General features: G+C 33.8%; 1 protein-coding gene and 1 pseudogene across 2 annotated transcripts in view; both read left to right on the forward strand.

The window, feature by feature from the left end:
* The window catches only part of LOC109817300 (receptor-like protein EIX2), a 54,927-nt gene that overhangs the window by 20,235 nt on the left and 13,974 nt on the right, over positions 1 to 20,718 (forward strand). Inside the window, exon 3 of one of the 2 annotated variants that reach the window (XR_014434715.1) lies at positions 16,771 to 17,090. The exons of the other annotated variant lie outside the window; for it this stretch is intronic. The gene's annotated coding sequence lies outside the window, so the exon portion shown is untranslated. Of the gene's footprint in view, positions 1 to 16,770; positions 17,091 to 20,718 lie in introns of those variants that run through there. 2 annotated transcript variants of the gene reach the window in all.
* On the forward strand, positions 8,658 to 15,855 carry LOC145953875 (uncharacterized; annotated as a pseudogene).

The raw sequence follows: 20,718 nt of genomic DNA on the forward strand, positions 1-20,718 counted from the left end.
TCTTATATTACATATTTACATTCTATCTAATATACTTCTCACTCTCTTTATTTAATTTTCATTTCACATGACAATCTATCTATCTATCTATGATATAAAAGCTAAGTTACACTCTATTACATTGATACATCATTATAAAACTAATTTTATATGTTATCAAGTCACCATTTTTGCCTATGTGGCAAATTCTCTAAGTTTCTATCTTCTATCACATTTTTCGTTTACCTACTATATATTACATCTTTTCACATTTCATTTAATCTAACTCTGATTTCTCTATTGTCTAATTTTTATTCCACTACAATCAACATCATTGCAAAGGTACTACTTTTTTCTCTATTTTTTTTTTACCTCCTCTATCCTTTATACACTACAAAAAATTAGAGTTAATTAGTGGCGGTTTTTTTTTCCAGCGGTTTTAATAAACTGCTACAAAATGTTATAATTTTGGCGGTTATTTTAATCGCCACAAAATAATTAAACCTTCTGCTTTGCTTCTTCTTCTTCTTCCATTAAACCTTCTGCTTCACTCTCAAACTTCTTCTTCTTCTTCTTCCGTTAAACCTTCTGCTTCACTCTCTAACTTCTTCTTTCGTCAAACCTTCAACTTCATTTTAGGCTCAGCACAATCATTCGTGAGCCAATATTCAATGAAAACATTTCGCTAAGTGTTCAATTTGGGGTTAGTGATTTCGTAAAAAAGCTCTCTCTTCTCTACTCTGTTCTTTGATCGATTGTTTCCATTTAAGGTGAGTTTTCGATTCATATCCATTTTGATTCCCTATTTTTGCTTTGTATAATATTTCATTACAATTTTTTTTGTTCAGAGGCTTTAGATGGAACAAATTTTTCAGAGATTATAAATTTGAGGTAAGGGAATATAAATGTTCTTTATTTATTTTTGGTTGTGGGTGTTTGGTTGGTGCAAGGAATTGCTTTGAGGACATAGGAAATGAGGATGTTATTTCATGGAGCTCGTTGGTTTTTGTTTATGCGAAGAACGATTTGTTGTGTGATGCTTTGGAGGTGTAACTATATTGTGTAATTATATTTTGTGGCTTTATGTCACAATGTATGATCTGGGTGCAACATTCCTCGTGCAAGTAAACATACGCTCTTGCAATCCCAAAGGCAATCTGGTTTAGATATATTTAGATTTAAGATATTGATGGATGTGTAGCAGTATGATATCTGGTTGTATTTAGTACTAGTGATGTAATTTACACATTTACATTCTATCTCTCACCTCTTTGTTTAACTTTCATCTTGCATGGCAATCTTTGTCAGAAATGAAAAGTACTACTTTTTCCTCTTTTTTACTTCTTCTACCTTTTATATTATATATTTACATTCTATCTAATCTATTTCTCATCCTCTTTGTTTAATTTCTTCTCACATGATAATCTTTGTTTGAAATGAAACCACTACTTTTTCTCTCTTTCTTTTTTTTCCTCTATGACACCCTCTACCCCAACATACATATATAATAATTATAAAAATAATATTCTTGGAGTAAATAAAATATTTAGAATTGAAACAATGGTTTCACTAACATAAGAGTAGAGAATTCACATTCATAATTAAACTTAAATCATGGTCAAATGCGGAATTTACAAGAAATGAAACATGAGTTTTTCCAAAACAAAATAACAATAATGAAATCCTAAACTAAGCCTAACTATGCCCCGATGTCACATATCCTATTAGAGCACGCTCAACTAAAGCTTAAGCCTTATCACCAACATCCTCATGCTGATGATCACCTGCAACACAATTTAAACACATACAAAGAACAACAAGGGAGTGAGAAACATCTCACTCAAGTTCAGGTGCAGAAATAAAGGTTAGACAACGCACACACAACAAACATAATACAAGTCACAAGCACCAATCACATATAAATAATACACATAAACAATTAGTATTACATGCACACTCATTTATCATGCAATGATGTCATGGACTTGACTCATAAATGCATGCATGTGGCGCTAGTCATATGTCTCATAATCACATATCACGTGGTATGCTTCCGAAGCAACATACCTAGAGTAGTCTAGGAGTACATGTCAGCTCAACCGTGCACTTTCAACTAGAAGGATGTACTGCTAGGGTCTCGTTAAGATAGTGAAGCCGCGCAAGATACGTCCTATGCACACAAACGGGCAAAATTGGGCCTTCCAAACTACACTATCCCCTAAGACTCCTCTAAGATGTTTCACACTTTGAGGGCCTTCCCTAATGATGTACTATAAATGCATATGATGCATGTCACACCTCCACAAACTCATGGACTTAACATTTTACTTGTCAAGAAATTTCATGACTCATGTCACTTGTTCACATTTCACCTTTCACATTTCTCATAATCATGCTCATAAGATCATCATTTGGAGATTAATGTCCTTATCATGCTCATAAAAAACATCACATGCGCTAACACAATACTAAGGCAATTTCCACACAATTTGCACCTTCAAACAAGGCATAAAACATATAAAATCACAGGGGTCACACCCGGTGTGCCCCAACTTGCACCCAGCACATTAGATGTCGCACCAAAAGTGAAGCATTACGCCCGGCGTGCCCTAAGCGCACTCGAAAAATTTAATGCCGCGCTTAAAGCGGAGAACTTTGCCCGGCGCAACTTTCTTGCGCTCGAAATAACTTTCCTAAGCTCGACTCAATTTTCTTGCACCCGACGCAACTTTCCTGAGCCCGACTAAATTTTCCTGAGCTTGGCTCAATTTTTCATGGGAAACTATTAATTTGCACCCAGCGCGAAGAACTACGCCCAGCGCCCTTAGTGCGAACCTACACTTCGAAATCAGACGATTTTTCACAACCAACATGTAATCATATAAATCAATTGCTAAAAATCCTCCAAATAACACTTAGAACATAAATTCATACTCAATTTTACATAAAATACCTCAAGTCTTGTCAAAAGATCATACCCCTAATTGTTTCTCATAGGGTTTCCAACAGGAACCCACAGAGCACTCTAATTCATATCAAAACTTATCTAATTTTAAAATCAAACACATATTCATGCATCAAATCCAACCAGAAATCCAACAGAAAACTCAGATATTAAAATAGAAAACTTTCATAATTTGCTTGTTCATAAAGCATGCATCAGGCAAGGGATTGGGGGCCAATCCTGCTACCCAAAAATTATTCTCACACTCCTGAGCAAGATTTCTCACTCTCCCTTACCTTGATGAACATAAGATGAAGCAAGAGCGGAATCGGGATGGTTCTCTGCTTCAGGTTCTCATTGGTCTTCAAAAGCGTATAAAGAAAATGAGTCGGGAAGAAGTGAATGCGAGGAATGACTCTGATAACTTCTAATAACCTCCCTTTTCTCAAATTATTAATAATAATATATAATAATAATAATAATAATATTAAACATATCTTCTCCCTTTTATAAGATAACTTAAACATAATTATTAATAATAAAATACATTTCCTAAAAATAACTCTTACTCCACTAATTAAACAAAATATAGTTACAAATTGTGTCACATAATTAAAATAAACCTCATATAACTAATTAAATAATACCCAAAACTCTAAAATAAATATATTAAACGAGAAAATAATTTCTAAAATACTAATTATTATAAGATATGAAATTTGGGGTGTTACATCCTCTACTCATTATATTACATATTTACGTTCTATCTAATTTGTCTTTCATCCTCTTTGTTTAATTTTCATCTTACATGGTAATCATTGTAAGAAATGAAAGGTATTACTTTTTCTTTCTTTTTTTTTTTTTGCCTCATCTATCTTTTATATTACATATTTATGTTCTATCTAATATATCTCACATTCTCTATGTGTATTTTTCATTTCACATGACAATCTTAGTTAGAAATGAAAGGTATTGCTTTTTTTTTTCTCCTCTACCTTTTATATTATATATTTAAATTCTATCTAATATATCTATCACCCTCTTTTTTTATTTTTATTTCACATGGTAACCTTTGTAAAAAATGAAACGCACTACTTTTTCTTTCTTTTTTTTTCCTCAACCCTCTATATTACATTTTTACATTTTATCTAATTTATTTCCTACTCTCTTTGTTTAATTTTCATCTCACATGATAGAAAATACTACTTTTTTCATTTTTTTGTATTATTCTCAATTGTCACATATTTTATCTAATTTATTTCCTACCTATATTGAACTTGAATTTAAATTTCTATTAACATACAACTTTTTATTTTGCAGGAAAATAAAAGAAAAATAATTTGTTAATGTTGAATTGGATCCTTACTTGCATGTTCATTGTCTTATGATTTATTTATTTTAATTTTAATAGAAATTAAAAGTGACAATCATATATTATCTATATAGCACTTTCTATAATACTATTTTTATTGTCCTTCTATATTTCTATTTAGTAACAAATACATTCAAATTTTATTTAATTATTAAATTAATAATTATATAAATAATCATATTAGTTAATAATCAAGAGATTAAATTTAATTATAAAGAAATAAAATTCAAAAAATATTATGCAAACAAATTTATCAATTAAGAGATTAATTTTGTTAACTTTCAGTTACAAATAAAATAATTTTAATCATAAATAAAAATGAAACAATATTAATTGATATTAATTGTAGATTAAAATATCCAATCATTAATTTACTATTTAAGAAATTAAATTTGATTAAATTCTCTGTTTTAAAAAATAATGAGTATTATAGTTATAACATCCCGAATTTTCTACTAATATAATATATAGTTAATTATTATTTATTTTTATATTTATGAAAATTATTTTCTTATAATTATTTATTAGAGAACTATGTATTCTTATGATATTTTATTATAATAAGTATTTGAAAAAAATTATGTGTTATAATTGTAATTATTTCTATATTTTATTTTATTTATAATTGTGTTGGAAGAAACAAATATATTTGATATACATATATATATATATATATTTGTTAATTATTAAATATTTTGAATTTTAGTAGCCCAGAACGAGGTGCTCCCAAACTGGAATGGGGCGTTCCAAACCACTAAAAAGGTCTAAAACCCTAGTTGGAAATGAGTCGTTCCAAACATGACCGTTATGAGTTAAAACTCAACTCCAGAACGGACTGTTCTGCTTTAAGAATGAGCCGTTCTAGACGCGAATTTAACACATGATGAATGAATCCAGAACAGGTCATTCTAGATCTAAAACGGGCCATTTTGGCCACTTCTGACGTCTATAAATAGCACACTCTAGCACTACCAAAAGTATTTTCTTGCTTTTGACTTTTTTTTCTTCTACATCTCTGAAGACCAAGGAGAACTAAGAGGAGGAGACTAGCAAGATCCTGCTCTAGTTTTATCTCCCGCTTATCGAGGTAAGGGGGGAGTGAGAAACCTCATTTTGGGTGTTGGAATGTATGTTGGGTAGTAAGATTGACCCCCAATCCTATGTTTGTTGTATACTCATGTATGAGGAGTTTTCCCAATTGTATCTATTTCATCTATTGCTCTTCTTATATGTAATTAATTGTATGATTTGAGATCTCTATGGGTTTCTATGGGAAACCCTAAGGGAATACATTGGTAGAGGAGATTGTTTAAAGAGGTAATTATATGAGTAAATTGTATTGTTTTAAATGTTTATCGTATGATTTAGAATGTGTTTTCCGATTGTATGAAGAGATGTATGATATGCAATAATGTGAATCTCTTGTGTTACTCAATGTTATCCTCTAGTGAATATAGTTGATGAGTATGTGATGTGAGACAATTTGATACGGAATAACGACATGATAATGTTATATGACAATGAGACATGATAATATTATATGATAATGAGACATGATAATGTGATATGAGAATGCATAGAGTCTTGAATTACATGCATCATTTGTATAAATGTTTCAAGGGTACGATATGGAATACACCGCCAGGGAATGCCCCTTGTGTAAAAGCTTAGAGATTAGTCCTTGGGGATAGCTCTGTTTGTAAGTCCCAGTCTCGCCCATTGTGTGTATGGGATGTATCTTAATTTGTAAGTTACTTTGATTAGATATATGGTTGACATTTACCAACTCTTGTCATTTGTATGTAATTTGGTCTATTAAAAATATATGAATTGTTTGGTATTTTATTAATTTCCAGGTTTTGTTCAGGGATCCTCCTAAAATAAGTCAAATATTTAAAAAAAAAATTTAACCACTTTTAACATCGGTCATGCCATGACCGATTTTAAAAGTCCCACTTTTAAAATCGGTCAACAGTGACCGATGTTAAAAGTGGGACTTTTAAAATCGGTCACTGTTGACCAATTTTAAAAGTCCGACTTTTAACATCGGTCAACGATCGATTTTAAAAGTCAAAAATGACCGATTTTAAAAGTACTTTTTCCACTAGTGCTTGCGCAGCTTAGCTATCCCAACTTTACCTTGGTAGTATGACCTTCTAGTGAGAGTGTGCAAAGGGTGTGACCCGACATGTACTCGTAGACTACTCTATGTGTGTTGCTAGCGACAATACACCATGTGATGTGTTACTGGCGCCACATGCATGATAATATGTAGTCTGTGTTCATTACATATTCATTTTTAATGTTATATGTTAACTTGATTTTTATGTCTTTGGTGAGTGGCATGTGATATTGTTGTTTATCTATGCTATGTACATATACATGTCTTATTTGTGTTTGATTATCCCGTATGTATTCCTACACCGTGAGACAGAGTGAAATGTTTCTCACTCCCTTTTCTTTTGTGTTGTTTTCCTTTGATTGTTATACATGTACAGGTGATCATCAGCATGAGGCTGAGGATGTTGGTGATGAAGCTTAGGCTTCAATGTTGAGTTTTGCTCTGATAGGGCATGTAACATCGGGGCGTAGATAGGATTAGTTTAGGATGTCATTTTTATTAAATTATTTTGAAAACCTTAGCCTTATTTCTTTGTAATTTCCACTTAATATGTTATTTGTTTAAGTCATGGATATAGTGCTCTCTAGCTGAACACGTTTGATATTTTAATTATGAAAGATTATGTTCTTCAAATTTTGTTATCTATGTGTTATGGTATGTGAGGTAGAGGGTGTCACAATAGTAATTAATATTAATATTAATATTAATTATACATCATTATTAAAAAAATTGCTTTTGTTGAAACCTAATAATTATTATTAGTTGACATTTATGCTAAAATAATAAATTTTTAATAAATATTAATTTTAAATAACAATATTTTTTTTGACAAACCTCTCAACAATTGGATTTGTATATGAACATTTACTGAAAATAATAAATATATGTATATTATTTATTATCAATTTATTAATTTAATAAAAATATTAAAATAGACTGTTTTATAATTTAGTTATAAAAAATATTTATTTAGATATATTGCCTTTAATTATGAACTTTTTAAAAAGATTATTTACTTGAATTTTATATTTTTGAATTTGAATAAAAAAAATAATGAATGAAATATTATATAAATATAAATATAAAAAAAATATTTATAATAATACTTTTTCTTTACAAATCTTATTACAAATAATAATAAATTTATTTATTATAAAAAATTAATAACAAACTTATATTACATAATTAAAAAAAATATATATATAAAATTTATATATTAACTACTAAAATAATATTTTAATTTAAAAATATATATATTTTTTATCACGCATGTCGATCTCTAATTATTTATAAAATTAGGTAACAGAAACTCAGGGAAAGTGACTCAGATTTCCAACTCTACTCATGAGATTTACCACACTAGCCCGTAATGTTAAAAAATAAAATAAAATTTATCGCTAAAAAATTAAATACCCAAGTCATGTGGTCAATGATATACCATAAACGTGCAACAAAGTAGCGAAGCATTTACAAGTGTGAACAAAAGAATGGAGAAACTTGTGATCAAAATGAAATTCTTTTATTACCATTTTCGGATTTATAAAAATCTTTTGAAATCATAGACATACCATGTGATAAGCATGATGTGTTTTTACGAATATGAGACACGTTTCTACAAAAGACTAAATTTAAGTCTTTTCACTAAATTATATGTATATAAGAAAAATAAAGTAACAAAACATTTGCAAGAAGAAAAAAGAATGGAGAAATTTTGGATCAAAATGAACGTTTTTTTTTTTTTTTTCCTAACAATTTTCCCATTTTTTTAAAAAAATATTATTTTTAATTTTTTGAAATCAACTTTTCAGACTTTTGTTTGCTGGTCTCTAAGAAGTAAGAAGTGAATAACTATTGCTCCATAGAGAGCCAACTACTATATAAATGTTGTCATGCCATCCAATCATCTCAAGCAAAAGAGAAAAACTCCATCATAATTCTCTCTCGCTATATTATTGCTCTGTTCTTAGTTAAGATTGTTTCTCACCTGCAAAACTATAATGAGTCGTTACTTGTTCACAATGTTTTATGCTTTGCTCCTGCTTTTATTGCATTCCTCAGAGTTGGAAGAGGCAAAGTGCATAGAGAGGGAGAGACAAGCACTCCTAAACTTCAAACAAAGTCTCTTAGATGAGTATGGCATGTTGTCTACATGGAGTGAATATGACAATGATTGTTGCAAATGGAAAGGCATTCAGTGCAACAATGAAACTGGCCACATACAACTACTTCATCTTCATGGTGATCGGCATGCAAAAGCGCAACATTTGAGAGGTCCATTCATCAATCTCACTTCATTGATGACTTGCATAACATTCAACATCTCGATCTCCGCAATAATTATTTTCGGGGGAGTCACCTTCCAGAAGAACTCATGGGCTCCTTGGCCAACTTAACATATCTCAATCTCTCTTATTCTCTATTCAGTGGCATGATTCCATCTACACTTGGAAATCTTTCACAACTACAATATCTAGACCTCGGACACAATTATCTCCGTGGAGTAATTCCTTTTCAGATCGAGATTCTCAGACAGTTACAGTATCTTGATCTCGGAAACAATTAACTTTCGGGAGAAATCCCGTTTCAAATTGGGAATCTCAAACAGCTACAATTTCTTAATCTTGCAAGTAACACTCTTTCTGGAGCTATCCCTTTTCAGACTGGAAATCTTCCTCTCTTGCATACACTCCGGCTGGGTGGCAATTTGGATATAAAAGATAAGGATGCAGAGTGGTTTTCTAATCTCTCTTCCTTAACGACTCTTGCATTCACTTCATTACACACACTTAGTGCCTCTCCTCACTTGCTACAGACTATAAGTAAGTTTATTCCAAACTTAAGAGAGATGAGGCTTGTTCATTGTTCTCTCTCAGATGCTGATATCAAATCCTTGTTTTATTCTTACTCCAACTTTTCCACTTCTCTTACCATCCTTGATTTTTCTTTTAATATGCTAACATCCTCAACGTTTCATTTGTTATCTTCTCTTTTTCCAAATTTTCCATCTCTTAAGATCCTTGGCCTCTCTTATAATAATCTTTCATCATCAATATTTCAAGTTAATTTTAATTTTGGATCAAAACTGAAAGAGCTTCATTTAGAAAACTGCAGTCTTACAGATAGAAGTTTTACTGTTTCATCTACTTCTACAATGAATTCCTCATCTTCTCTTCTCTACCTTGATCTCTCCAATAACTTGCTGAAATCATCCGATATATTTCATTGGATTTTTAACTTCACCACCGATCTTAATACTCTTTACCTTAATGGTAACTTGTTAGAAGGTCCGATTCCAGATGTATTTGGAAAAACAATGAACTCTCTTGAAGTTATTGATCTCTCCTATAACAAACTACAGGGCAAGATTCCATCTTTCTTTGGGAACATGTGCAAATTGCAGAGATTATACCTCTCAAATAACAAGTTGAATGGGGAAATTTCTAGCTTCTTTCAAAATTCCTCATGGTGCAACAGACATGTATTTCAGACTTTGGATTTATATTATAACCAAATTACTGGCAAGATACCTAAAAGCATCACATTGTTATCTGAGTTGGAGAAGTTATACTTGGATGGGAATTCTTTAGAGGGTGACGTCACTGAATCTCATCTTTCTAATTTTTCTAAATTAAAATATTTGTACTTATCACGAAACTCATTGTCTCTAAAATTGGTCCCTAGCTGGATTCCTCCTTTTCGATTAAGATATCTGGGTCTACGATCTTGCAAGCTAGGCCCGAGTTTTCCTAGTTGGCTCCAGACTCAAAGTTCCTTAGCCCGTCTCGATATATCTGATAATGGGCTTAATGGTTCCGTACCAGAATGGTTTTGGAACAACATGCCCTTTTTGAACCGGTTGAATATGTCTCACAATAATCTCACTGGTACTATTCCTAATATACCATTGGAGCTTCATGGTGGACCATCAATAATTTTGAATTCAAATCAATTTGAGGGCAACTTTCCGGCATTTTTGCGTCAAGCTTCATTGTTGTTGCTCTCTGAAAATAAATTTTCGGACTTGTCTTCATTCTTATGTGACCAAAGGACAGTTGCAAAGTTAGCCATTTTAGATTTATCAAACAATCAAATAAAAGGACAACTTCCAGACCGTTGGAAATCTGTTGACCAATTACTGTTTCTTGATTTAAGAAACAATCAATTGTCAGGGAAGATTCCTATCTCCATGGGCACCCTTGTTAAATTGGAAGCTTTGATTTTAGGAGGCAATAGTTTAATGGGTGAATTGCCTTCAACTTTGAAAAATTGCAGCAATTTATTTGTGCTGGATGTGGAGGAAAACTTGTTGTCTGGTCCAATACCATCATGGATTGGAGGAAGCATGCAACAATTGATAATCTTGATCATGCGAGGGAATCGCTTCTCTGGAAATCTTCCTGTTGAACTCTGTTCTTTAAGGCATATTCAAATGTTGGATCTTTCGAGGAATAAGTTGTCAAAAGGAATTCCAACATGCATAAAGAATTTTATTGCAATGTCTGAAAAAGGCATAAATAAAAGTGAAACTTATAGTCGTATATATGGATTTGATATGACTTACTATGAAATTTATGGTCGCTCCTCTTTTCTGATGGGTCCAGCCATAGAAAAATATTGTGGTAGGTGTGATAAGTGTGGTAGGTGAGGTAGGTGTGGTAGGTGTGGCTTAATAATGACCAAGTATCAAATCAATGGTTGTGGTGTTTTCTAGCCACATATATCCAATGGCCATGATGCATTCTTGAAGCCTATATATAGGAGGCTTGAGAGGAGACTTAATCATCCAAGAGTGAAGCATTTCCACTCATAGTTTGAAGAAATAGAGAGAGAGCCTTAGAGAGAGTTTCTCTAAGAGAGAAAAATAGTGAGCCAATTTGTGAGTGTCATCCACAAATTGAGGATACAATATCATTGTATTTTGTATTCCCATTATTTTATAGTGGAAGATTAAGTGGCCTACTGGTCCCGTGATTTTTCCTTGAGAAAGGTTTTCCACGCTAAAATTTCTGGTGTAATAATTTTACGTTTCCGCTCAGTGCCCATTTTGAGTTAACAGAGAAGGGAAATTATGATGCCATTTCCCAACAGTGGTATCAGAGCTCTCAGAGCTCTTGAAGACTAAGGTGTCGATCTCATAAGAAAATTCTTAGTATGCTCTGTGGTTGCAGTTTTATCTGATCTTCCACATCAGAAAAGATTATTCTTGTGGTTGGACACTATTCAGCCTGTATAATTCAAGATGGAGAGTACCACTACTCATGATGGAGATATGTTCAAGCTAACTGCTGATAATTTCTCATATTGGAAGCCGATGATGGAAGACCATTTATATTGCAAGGATTTGTATGAGCCAATCACCCAGCAAAGTAAGCCAGAGGGGAAGACTGATAAAGACTGGGAGATCTTGAATCGGAAAGCTGTAGCTGTGATCAGAAAATATATTGATCGAAGTTTGTTCGAGCATGTATCAACTTATACCAATGCGTATGAGTTGTGGACAAAACTTGAATCTTTGATTCAAAAGAAGACACCTAGGAACAAAGCCCACCTTTACAGACGACTTGCAAAGTTGGAGTACATGGACGGTCAGAACATGATCGAACATCTGAATACCTTCAAAGGTCTTGTGAATCAACTGAAGAAAGCAGAAATAAACATAGATGATGAGGTGCAAACTCTTATGCTCTTCAGTTCTCTACCTGAAAGCTGGGACACTTTAATTATCACTCTCAGCAATTCTGCTCCAGAAGGAAAGCTCAGTCTAGATTCTGTAACAGACAGTTTGCTGAATGAAGAATCAAGACGAAGAGAAAGAGGCAGTATTAACTGCAGCTGATTTGATTAATTTGTCACCTTCAAGACCGTTAAATGGAGAGATACCAGAAGAAGTATGGTCTGGAAAGAAAGCCTACTATGGTCACCTGAAAGTTTTTGGATGCAGGGCTTTTGTCCATATTCCTAAGGATGAAAGAGCAAAGTTAGATGCTAAGGTGAAGGAGTGTATATACCTTCGTTCACCAAAAGATGAACTTGGCTTTAGATTGTGGGATCCTGCAAACAAGAAGATTGTTCGAAGCAGAGATGTGATATTCTTTGAGGATCAAACGATCCAAGATATCAAGAAACCTGAGAAGCCAAAGCAAAAGAAGGTTCAAGATTCAAGCCCCATAGTGATAAACAATTCAGGGGGAGAGATTTCTCAAAGAATTGATGAACCTAATCAGACAGAACAGCCTGAGTCAGAACAAAGTCAGACAATGCAAGAAGAACAAATGGAGACTAATCAGGAAGAACAAGAACCTGAAGTTAGAAGATCAATGAGAGTCAGACAACCGTCAAAAAGGTATTTCTCAGATGATTATGTTAATCTTACTGATGAAGGAGAACCTCAAAGCTTTATAGAAGCCATTGAGATGAATGATAAAGAAAAATGGTTGCAAGCAATGGAAGAAGAATTGCAGTCCCTGAAGGAGAATGAAACTTATGAACTAGTGGAGTTGCCACAAGGAAGAAAAGCATTGAAAAACAAGTGGGTGTTCAAGCTCAAGACTGAAGAGAACAACACAAAACCCCGATACAAAGCAAGGATTGTTGTTAAGGGGTGCAACCAGAAAAAGGGAATAGATTTTGAAGAAATCTTCTCACCAGTAGTGAAGATGACATCCATCAGAGCAATTCTCGGCCTAGCTGCGAAGCTAGACTTGGAGATAGAACAACTCGATGTCAAAACTGCATTCTTACATGGAGAATTAGAGGAAGAAATCTATATGGAGCAACCTGAAGGCTTTGCAGAACCAGGCAAAGAACATCTTGTGTGTCGCCTGAAGAAGAGCCTCTATGGTCTGAAGCAAGCTCCAAGGCAATGGTACAAGAAGTTTGATCTTTTTATGGCCCAACATAATTTCAAAAAGACCTCCGCAGACCAGTGTGTGTTTGTGAAGAATTATGAGAATGGTGAGTCCATCATACTATTGTTGTATGTTGATGATATGCTAATTGTTGGAAAGGATAAAACAAAAATAGCTGCTCTCAAGAAGGCATTAAGCAAGTCCTTTGCCATGAAAGATCTGGGCTCAGTGAAGAAAATTCTTGGAATGAAGATAATTAGAGATCGTTCCAAAAGAATGTTGTGGATGTCACAAGAAGACTATATCAAGAAAGTTCTTGAAAGGTTTAATATGCATAACGCCAAATCTGTGCATGTTCCATTACCTGGTCATCTCAAATTGAGTAAGAAGCAATGCCCAGTGAATGAAGAAAAAGAAGAAATGAGCAAGGTTCCCTATTCCTCTGCAGTAGGTAGCCTTATGTATGCAATGGTCTGTACAAGACCAGATATTGCTTATGCTGTAGGAGTTGTGAGCAGATTTCTATCAAATCCAGGAAAGGAGCATTGGAATGCTGTGAAATGGATACTACGATATCTGAAAGGAACTGCCAAAAGTTGTTTGTGTTTTGGCAATGGAAATTTAATGCTCACTGGATATTCAGATGCAGATATGGCTGGAGATGTAGATTCAAGAAAGTCTACATCAGGATACTTGATTACTTTTGCAGGGGGAGCTATTTCTTGGCAATCACGACTACAAAAGTGCATTGCCTTAAGCACCACAGAAGCAGAGTTTATTGCAATCACTGAAGGTTGTAAGGAGATCCTGTGGATGAAGAAATTCCTACAAGAATTAGGACAAGATCAAGAAAGCTATGTTCTCTACTGCGACAGTCAGAGCGCCATACACCTCAGCAAAAACTCGACATTTCATTCAAGGTCGAAACACATCGACGTAAGGTATCACTGGATCCGTGATGTGTTAGAAAGTAAAATGCTCAAGATTGAGAAAATACACACCAAAGACAACGGGGCTGATATGATGACAAAATCTCTAACAAAAGAGAAGATAGAAGTCTGTAAAGAAGTTGCAGGCTTAGCATCAACCCTAAACTAATCCAAGGATAATCCCTTTTTATGACTGGAGGGGGAGAATTGATGGGTCCAGCCATAGAAAAATATTGTGGTAGGTGTGATAAGTGTGGTAGGTGAGGTAGGTGTGGTAGGTGTGGCTTAATAATGACCAAGTATCAAATCAATGGTTGTGGTGTTTTCTAGCCACATATATCCAATGGCCATGATGCATTCTTGAAGCCTATATATAGGAGGCTTGAGAGGAGGCTTAATCATCCAAGAGTGAAGCATTTCCACTCATAGTTTGAAGAAATAGAGAGAGAGCCTTAGAGAGAGTTTCTCTAAGAGAGAAAAATAGTGAGCCAATTTGTGAGTGTCATCCACAAATTGAGGATACAATATCATTGTATTTTGTATTCCCATTATTTTATAGTGGAAGATTAAGTGGCCTACTGGTCCCGTGATTTTTCCTTGAGAAAGGTTTTCCACGCTAAAATTTCTGGTGTAATAATTTTACGTTTCCGCTCAGTGCCCATTTTGAGTTAACAGAGAAGGGAAATTATGATGCCATTTCCCAACATTTTCATGGGTATACGCTTGACATCACATGGATGTGGAAAGGATTGGAACAACAATATAAGGAACCTGAATTGATTCTTAAGAGCATTGATCTCGCATGTAACAATTTAACAGGTAAAATACCAAAAGAGATCGGATATTTGCTTGGCCTAGTTTCTTTGAATTTATCGAGAAACAGTTTGAGTGGAGAAATTCCTTTTGAAATTGGAAATTTAAGTTCACTTGATTCCCTTGACTTGTCAAGAAATCATTTTTGTGGGGGAATCCCATCTTCTCTCACACAAATTGATGGTTTAGGAAAATTAGATTTGTCACACAATTCTCTCTTAGGAAGAATCCCATCGGGAAGACATTTCGAGACCTATGATGCCTCTATTTTTGTAGGAAATAATGATCTTTGTGGAGAGCAAGTTAACAAAAGTTGTCCAGGAGATGAGACAATAGTGAAGCCTCAAGAACAAGTTGTGCATAATGAAGATTCTGTTTTCTATGAAGTATTGTACATGAGCTTGGGGATAGGATACTTTGTAGGCTTTTGGGGCTTAATAGGGACAATACTAATTTGGAAACCTTGGAGAATTGCCTACACGAGGTGCTTGAACAGAATTACAAACTGGCTAACGATGTAGTGAATGTGACAAAGTTCTACCAGTGGCTCAAGGCTAGGCTAGCAGGTGCGTTGTAACCTTTGTTTTTTATATTGTTAAGTTTACTTACTACTGCAATTATTAATATAATTCTTATCCTAACTTGACTACTTTATTACTCCTATCATACACAATTATTACTTACACTGGAGTGTAACTCAGAAGGAAATAAAAAGAAAGGTATGGCTCTTATTGTCAAAGTAAAGTATTCCATTTTGTTTAATAATTCATTTATAAGATAGATTTGGATGAAGTCATGCAACATGTTTTATTCAGGTGCTTTCTCTAAAGGACTTTTTTTTTTTTTCTATCTCAACTGAAATTTGGATATGTTGATGATGTCTTGGTTTAATTCTCTGTTGGGTCATCTGTCTCATTCTCCTAAAATTTGGTACTTAGAATTCAAATGTATCCAATATATAGATGGGAGACAAAGTACCAAGTTAATAACACAAAAAATAAATTTGATGAGTGTAAAATATCATTTCTTTGCAAAAAGTTTTCAGATGAGGATTTGATATATTTTTTCTTTTCCTTCTTCAGAAAAATTGCTTGCTTCTTACCAAATTGCAACATATTATTTCTTGATTTCTTGTAATTTTTCATGTATCATTTTTTTTATATCTTCCTTATGAAATTGCCTAATTTGATTCTTAGTGATTCAATTAATTTTGTGGGAAGCTTTACTCATGGTAAAACCAGCCTACTGTGGGTTCTCATGGACACAAATATATAACTCCCATATCACATTCTGTGTCTGTTTGCACTTATTTTCTTATGCTTCCACCAACACATTTTGAACCATTTCTTGTCATACATGTTATTATAGCCATACTATTTCAACATGTATGAGTTCCTTTATCTTTGATCCATGCCTCCCTGTCTCAGATAATGGTAATTATTTTATTACTCAAATGAAGCGATTACGTTTTAGCTTTTGAAGTAGTTAGTTGATGAGTTGAATTCAGAGAAATTGACTGGATTTCACAAGAGTGTCTCTAAGGTTTGAAAATTCTAAAAGTGTTTGTTGTTATCCCTACAACTTTGGTGGTTCTCTAAGTCCAAACAAAGGTGGAGGTCTAGGGGGGTTAAATTTTTCAGTCCCCCTAACTCACAACTAATTGAAAAATGTTGCTATCCTTTTTAACTGTTACTTATAATTTAATTCTATGCTAGATGTAGAACATACTTGAAATTTTGCTTTCCAACTAAATGTTGTTGTAGGAAGCTATGAATTAACTGCTTTGTGGACAACTGTCCCTATTGATGTGAGGATGGAATCTGGAAGAAGTGTATTTCGACATGGGTGGTCAGAATTTGTAAGTGTCCATTACTGTTAGCACCGAGTTAGGGAAACGAACTTTAAGGAAAAAGGGCTACAGGAGTATTATATAAAACGGAAGGGGTTAAAGTATAACAAACCGAGAGGAGATTAGGATCGGAGGGCCAATTAGTTCGGTTTTGTATTCCCTATAAATAAGCCCTGTGTCAAGTAGTGAGGGGGAACTTTAGAATATTTTGTAAGGTTTCACTGTGAAGGAGAAAGCTCCGTAGGGGATATATTTGTATAACATGGTTCTTGGTTTGTAATCAATTTTCTGTACTAAAGAGAGGAAATTCATAATCTTTTTCTGTGTGCAATTGTTCTTTGTTATGCTTTATCGTTTCATTCGCTAAAATGAAGATCCTAGCCATTACACTAGACTTTTTGTTTGTAAAGTCTTAAATGTCAGATCTGAAAACGAGAATGAATTTAAAAGTAAATATCAAATTTGGAAAAAGTTCGGAGAAGGGGAGGTTGTTTTGAAAGGTTCAATCAAGTTCTCTGAGGCAAATATCAAACTTTCACCAGCTTGAGCACCTTCATTTAACATGCTTGAGTTTATGAAGTGAGTTCTTACAACTCATCTAAAAAGATTCAATCTTGGAGAGCTATTTGTAAGCGTGAAATCTGTTGTTGCTTTCAGAATTGTTGTAATGAAAAACATTCATTGTGATTGACTTTGATTAACAAGAACATCTACATTTTTAACTTCTTTCTGTTAAATAGCATACCATGACTCACTGGTTCAAATATGGATAACATTTACATCCATCGCATCAAATGAAAATATCCAAGCTTTGTCAACCATCATACATAAAGAGAACTGCAAGTATAAAAATTACAAACCGCTTTGCGTCAATTACCTTAACAACTTTCTCGAACCCATGTTCCATCTCATCATGTTTAGTAAAAATACAATGAGGGCCTTCTAGAATATAGGGTAGATAGAGCATGTCTAGGTTACAAAATGAAGAGTCTATATAGGTGCATGATGAAGTACCCTTGACCAAAACTATATGCTTAGACCAAAAGACATGGTCATTATCATCCAATCCACAACCAAGAACATTACAGCGGACCTCAACACTGCCCATAACGCACCAAATCCAAACAAAGCAAAGCTCACAACAGCCACAACCATTCCATGTCCTACATTTTATTCCCCTGTATGTGAGGCTGCAAGCAATGGCACCATTCCACCAACACAAATGGCTAAACCTAAGGTTGTTGCTGCTTTTAAAGGGTTTGGCAAACTTGCTTTCTCTTCATTGCATTGCTATCTCCCTCTCTATCTCTAATAATAAGCCCCCTTTGCTCATCTTTCTACATTTGAGCAATGTCTATGTGCAAATCGATGAACACAAACCCAAACTTCTTTCTGGCTCTACTACAAGCCCAAAACACCAACCTCGTCAAACTCCTTTGCATTATGACCTTATGATATGATTTTTTCTCTGAATATTAATATGCTCGATTATATGGATAAAAAGTATACTGACAAGTAGCAGGAAAACAGAAAGAAAAGAAGATTCTCCAAGCTCATGACATGAGACTCAAATAGAGAGAGAAAAGCAAAAGAAGATTTTCAGAAAAACCACCACACTCCTCCCTAGATGTCCACTCTCAATTTATATGCTATTATTCCCCTCAAAGTTCATTTGCAATTTCTACGTTTTCCGCTTTTCACGTGTGTTGCGCCTCAACTTGCCAAATTCTGTTATTGCATCCATATCATCATATGCCGCGTGTCCCTTCTCAATATCATATTTTGTTATGCTTTTTGATCCCGTATTAATGCCCCTTTCATTAAGATTGACCTTGACCTCAAGGTCAAAAGATGGAAATTGTTGCTGCATAAAAGATACAGACTCCCAAGTGCTGTCAGAACGAGGTAAATGAACCAAAACTTGATCAACCCAACGAACTTGTTGCTTAATTCTCCTCGAGTCGAGAATGCGACATGGAATTGGTTGGAAATCCTCAACAGTCGTGTTTAATGACAGTGGAACATACTGCTGAGAAGAATTACCCATGCATTTCTTAAGTAAGGAAACATGAAAAACAGGATGAATTCGAGCACATGGTGGTAACAACAATCGATAAGCTAACGGAGACCCAACTTTTGATGACCATGTGAACGCAAAGTGGATTGCCTATATGGTTGCAGCTTGACAAAAACCATATCCCCGATTTGAAATTCCACATCCACACGTTTACGATCAGCTATTTGTTTCATGCGGTTCTGAGCCCTTGCCAGATTGAGCTTGAGAGTAGCTAATACATCATCCCTTTGTGCCAACAACTGAGCAACATCAACAGGTAAATGCTCAGATGGACTGCTGATCAAGTTAGGAGGAGGGCGCCCATACACCACTGAATATGGAGTCATACCAGCAGCTGAATGATACGATGAATTATACCAATATTCAGCCCAAAGAAGGAACTGGAACCAACTTCGAGGATGATCATAAACAAAACAACGTAGATACATCTCAATACAATGATTTAAAACTTCTGATTGGCCATCTGTTTGTGGGTGATAAGCGGTGCTCATAACTAATGTAGTACCTTGAGATTTGAACAATTGCTGCCAAAAATTACTGTAAAAGTTCATTCTCTATTTTGAATTCTCTTGTTCTTCCTTGGTTCTTCTAATAATTATGTTATTCCTAGTTCCATCTACATCATAATCCGACGAATCCATCTCGCCAAAATCAACAAATCAACTGGATTAGCCTTCCAAAATTTGAATGATTTGAATATTGATCTATTAAATAAATAAAAAATATAAATTATTTGAACATAATATAATATTATAATCATTCGGATGTTATATTTTTTTAAGAATTAATAGAGTAATAATTAGAAGAAACATATTTCTAAAAATAGTTATAATTACTAAAAAAATTTAATAAAATAAAGTTAATCCAATTCAACTTGTTTTTACTTGTTTACAGTATTTAATCGTGTTACTTCAATCGTATAATGGAAGAAAAATTATGATATTTCCTTTAATCATGTTACTTCAATGGCAAGTTATAGTATTTCCTTGGCAGTTTATGGTATTTCGTTGGCATTGAAGTAACACGATTAAAGGTGGGTATTGTTATATCATAAAGAAAATACATTTTGGATATCTCGGAAGATTGAAATCGTTATGTTGGATTGTAAGCCCATGAACATTCCTATGGGTTCAAATGTCAAGCTCCTTCTTAATCAAGGGAGTCTATTCATGATCCAGGAAGGTAGCAAATACTAGTTGGAAAGTTGAATTATTTAACTATTACAAGACCAGATATGCATCATTTGTTGTCAGTGTTGTTAATCAATTCTTGAATTCTTCGTGTGATGGCCATTGGGATGCTGTGGTTAGAATCTTGAGATATGTTAAAGGATCTCCATAGAAAAGACTAGTATACAAAGACAAAGGTCATTCTAATATTGTTGGATTGGATAAGTTGCTCGATCGATAAGCACTCCACATTTGGGTATTGTTTTCTTATTGGAGCTAATTTAATTTGTTGAAAAAGTAAGAAATAAAACATTGTTGCTAGATGTAGTGTTGAAATAGAGTATCGAACTATGGCTCTCACTACATGTGAACTTTTGTGGATGAAGCATCTAATTCAAGAAAATTGCGCTTATGTGAAATTGGTGTTATGAAATTAATGTGTGATATCCAAATAGCTATGCACATCGCCTCCAATCCAATCTTTTAGGAGAGAACTAAGAATATTGAGATTAAATATCATTTTATGCATGAAAAGATTGTGTCTAAAAAAATTATTACTCCTTTTATCAAGTTTGAATGAGCAGTTCATAGATATTTTCACTATGTCTCTTTGTGG

This window comes from Cajanus cajan, chromosome 1 (assembly GCF_000230855.2).
Source record: "Cajanus cajan strain Asha chromosome 1, NIPB_CcT2T_4, whole genome shotgun sequence".
Taxonomy (NCBI): Eukaryota; Viridiplantae; Streptophyta; class Magnoliopsida; order Fabales; family Fabaceae; genus Cajanus; species Cajanus cajan.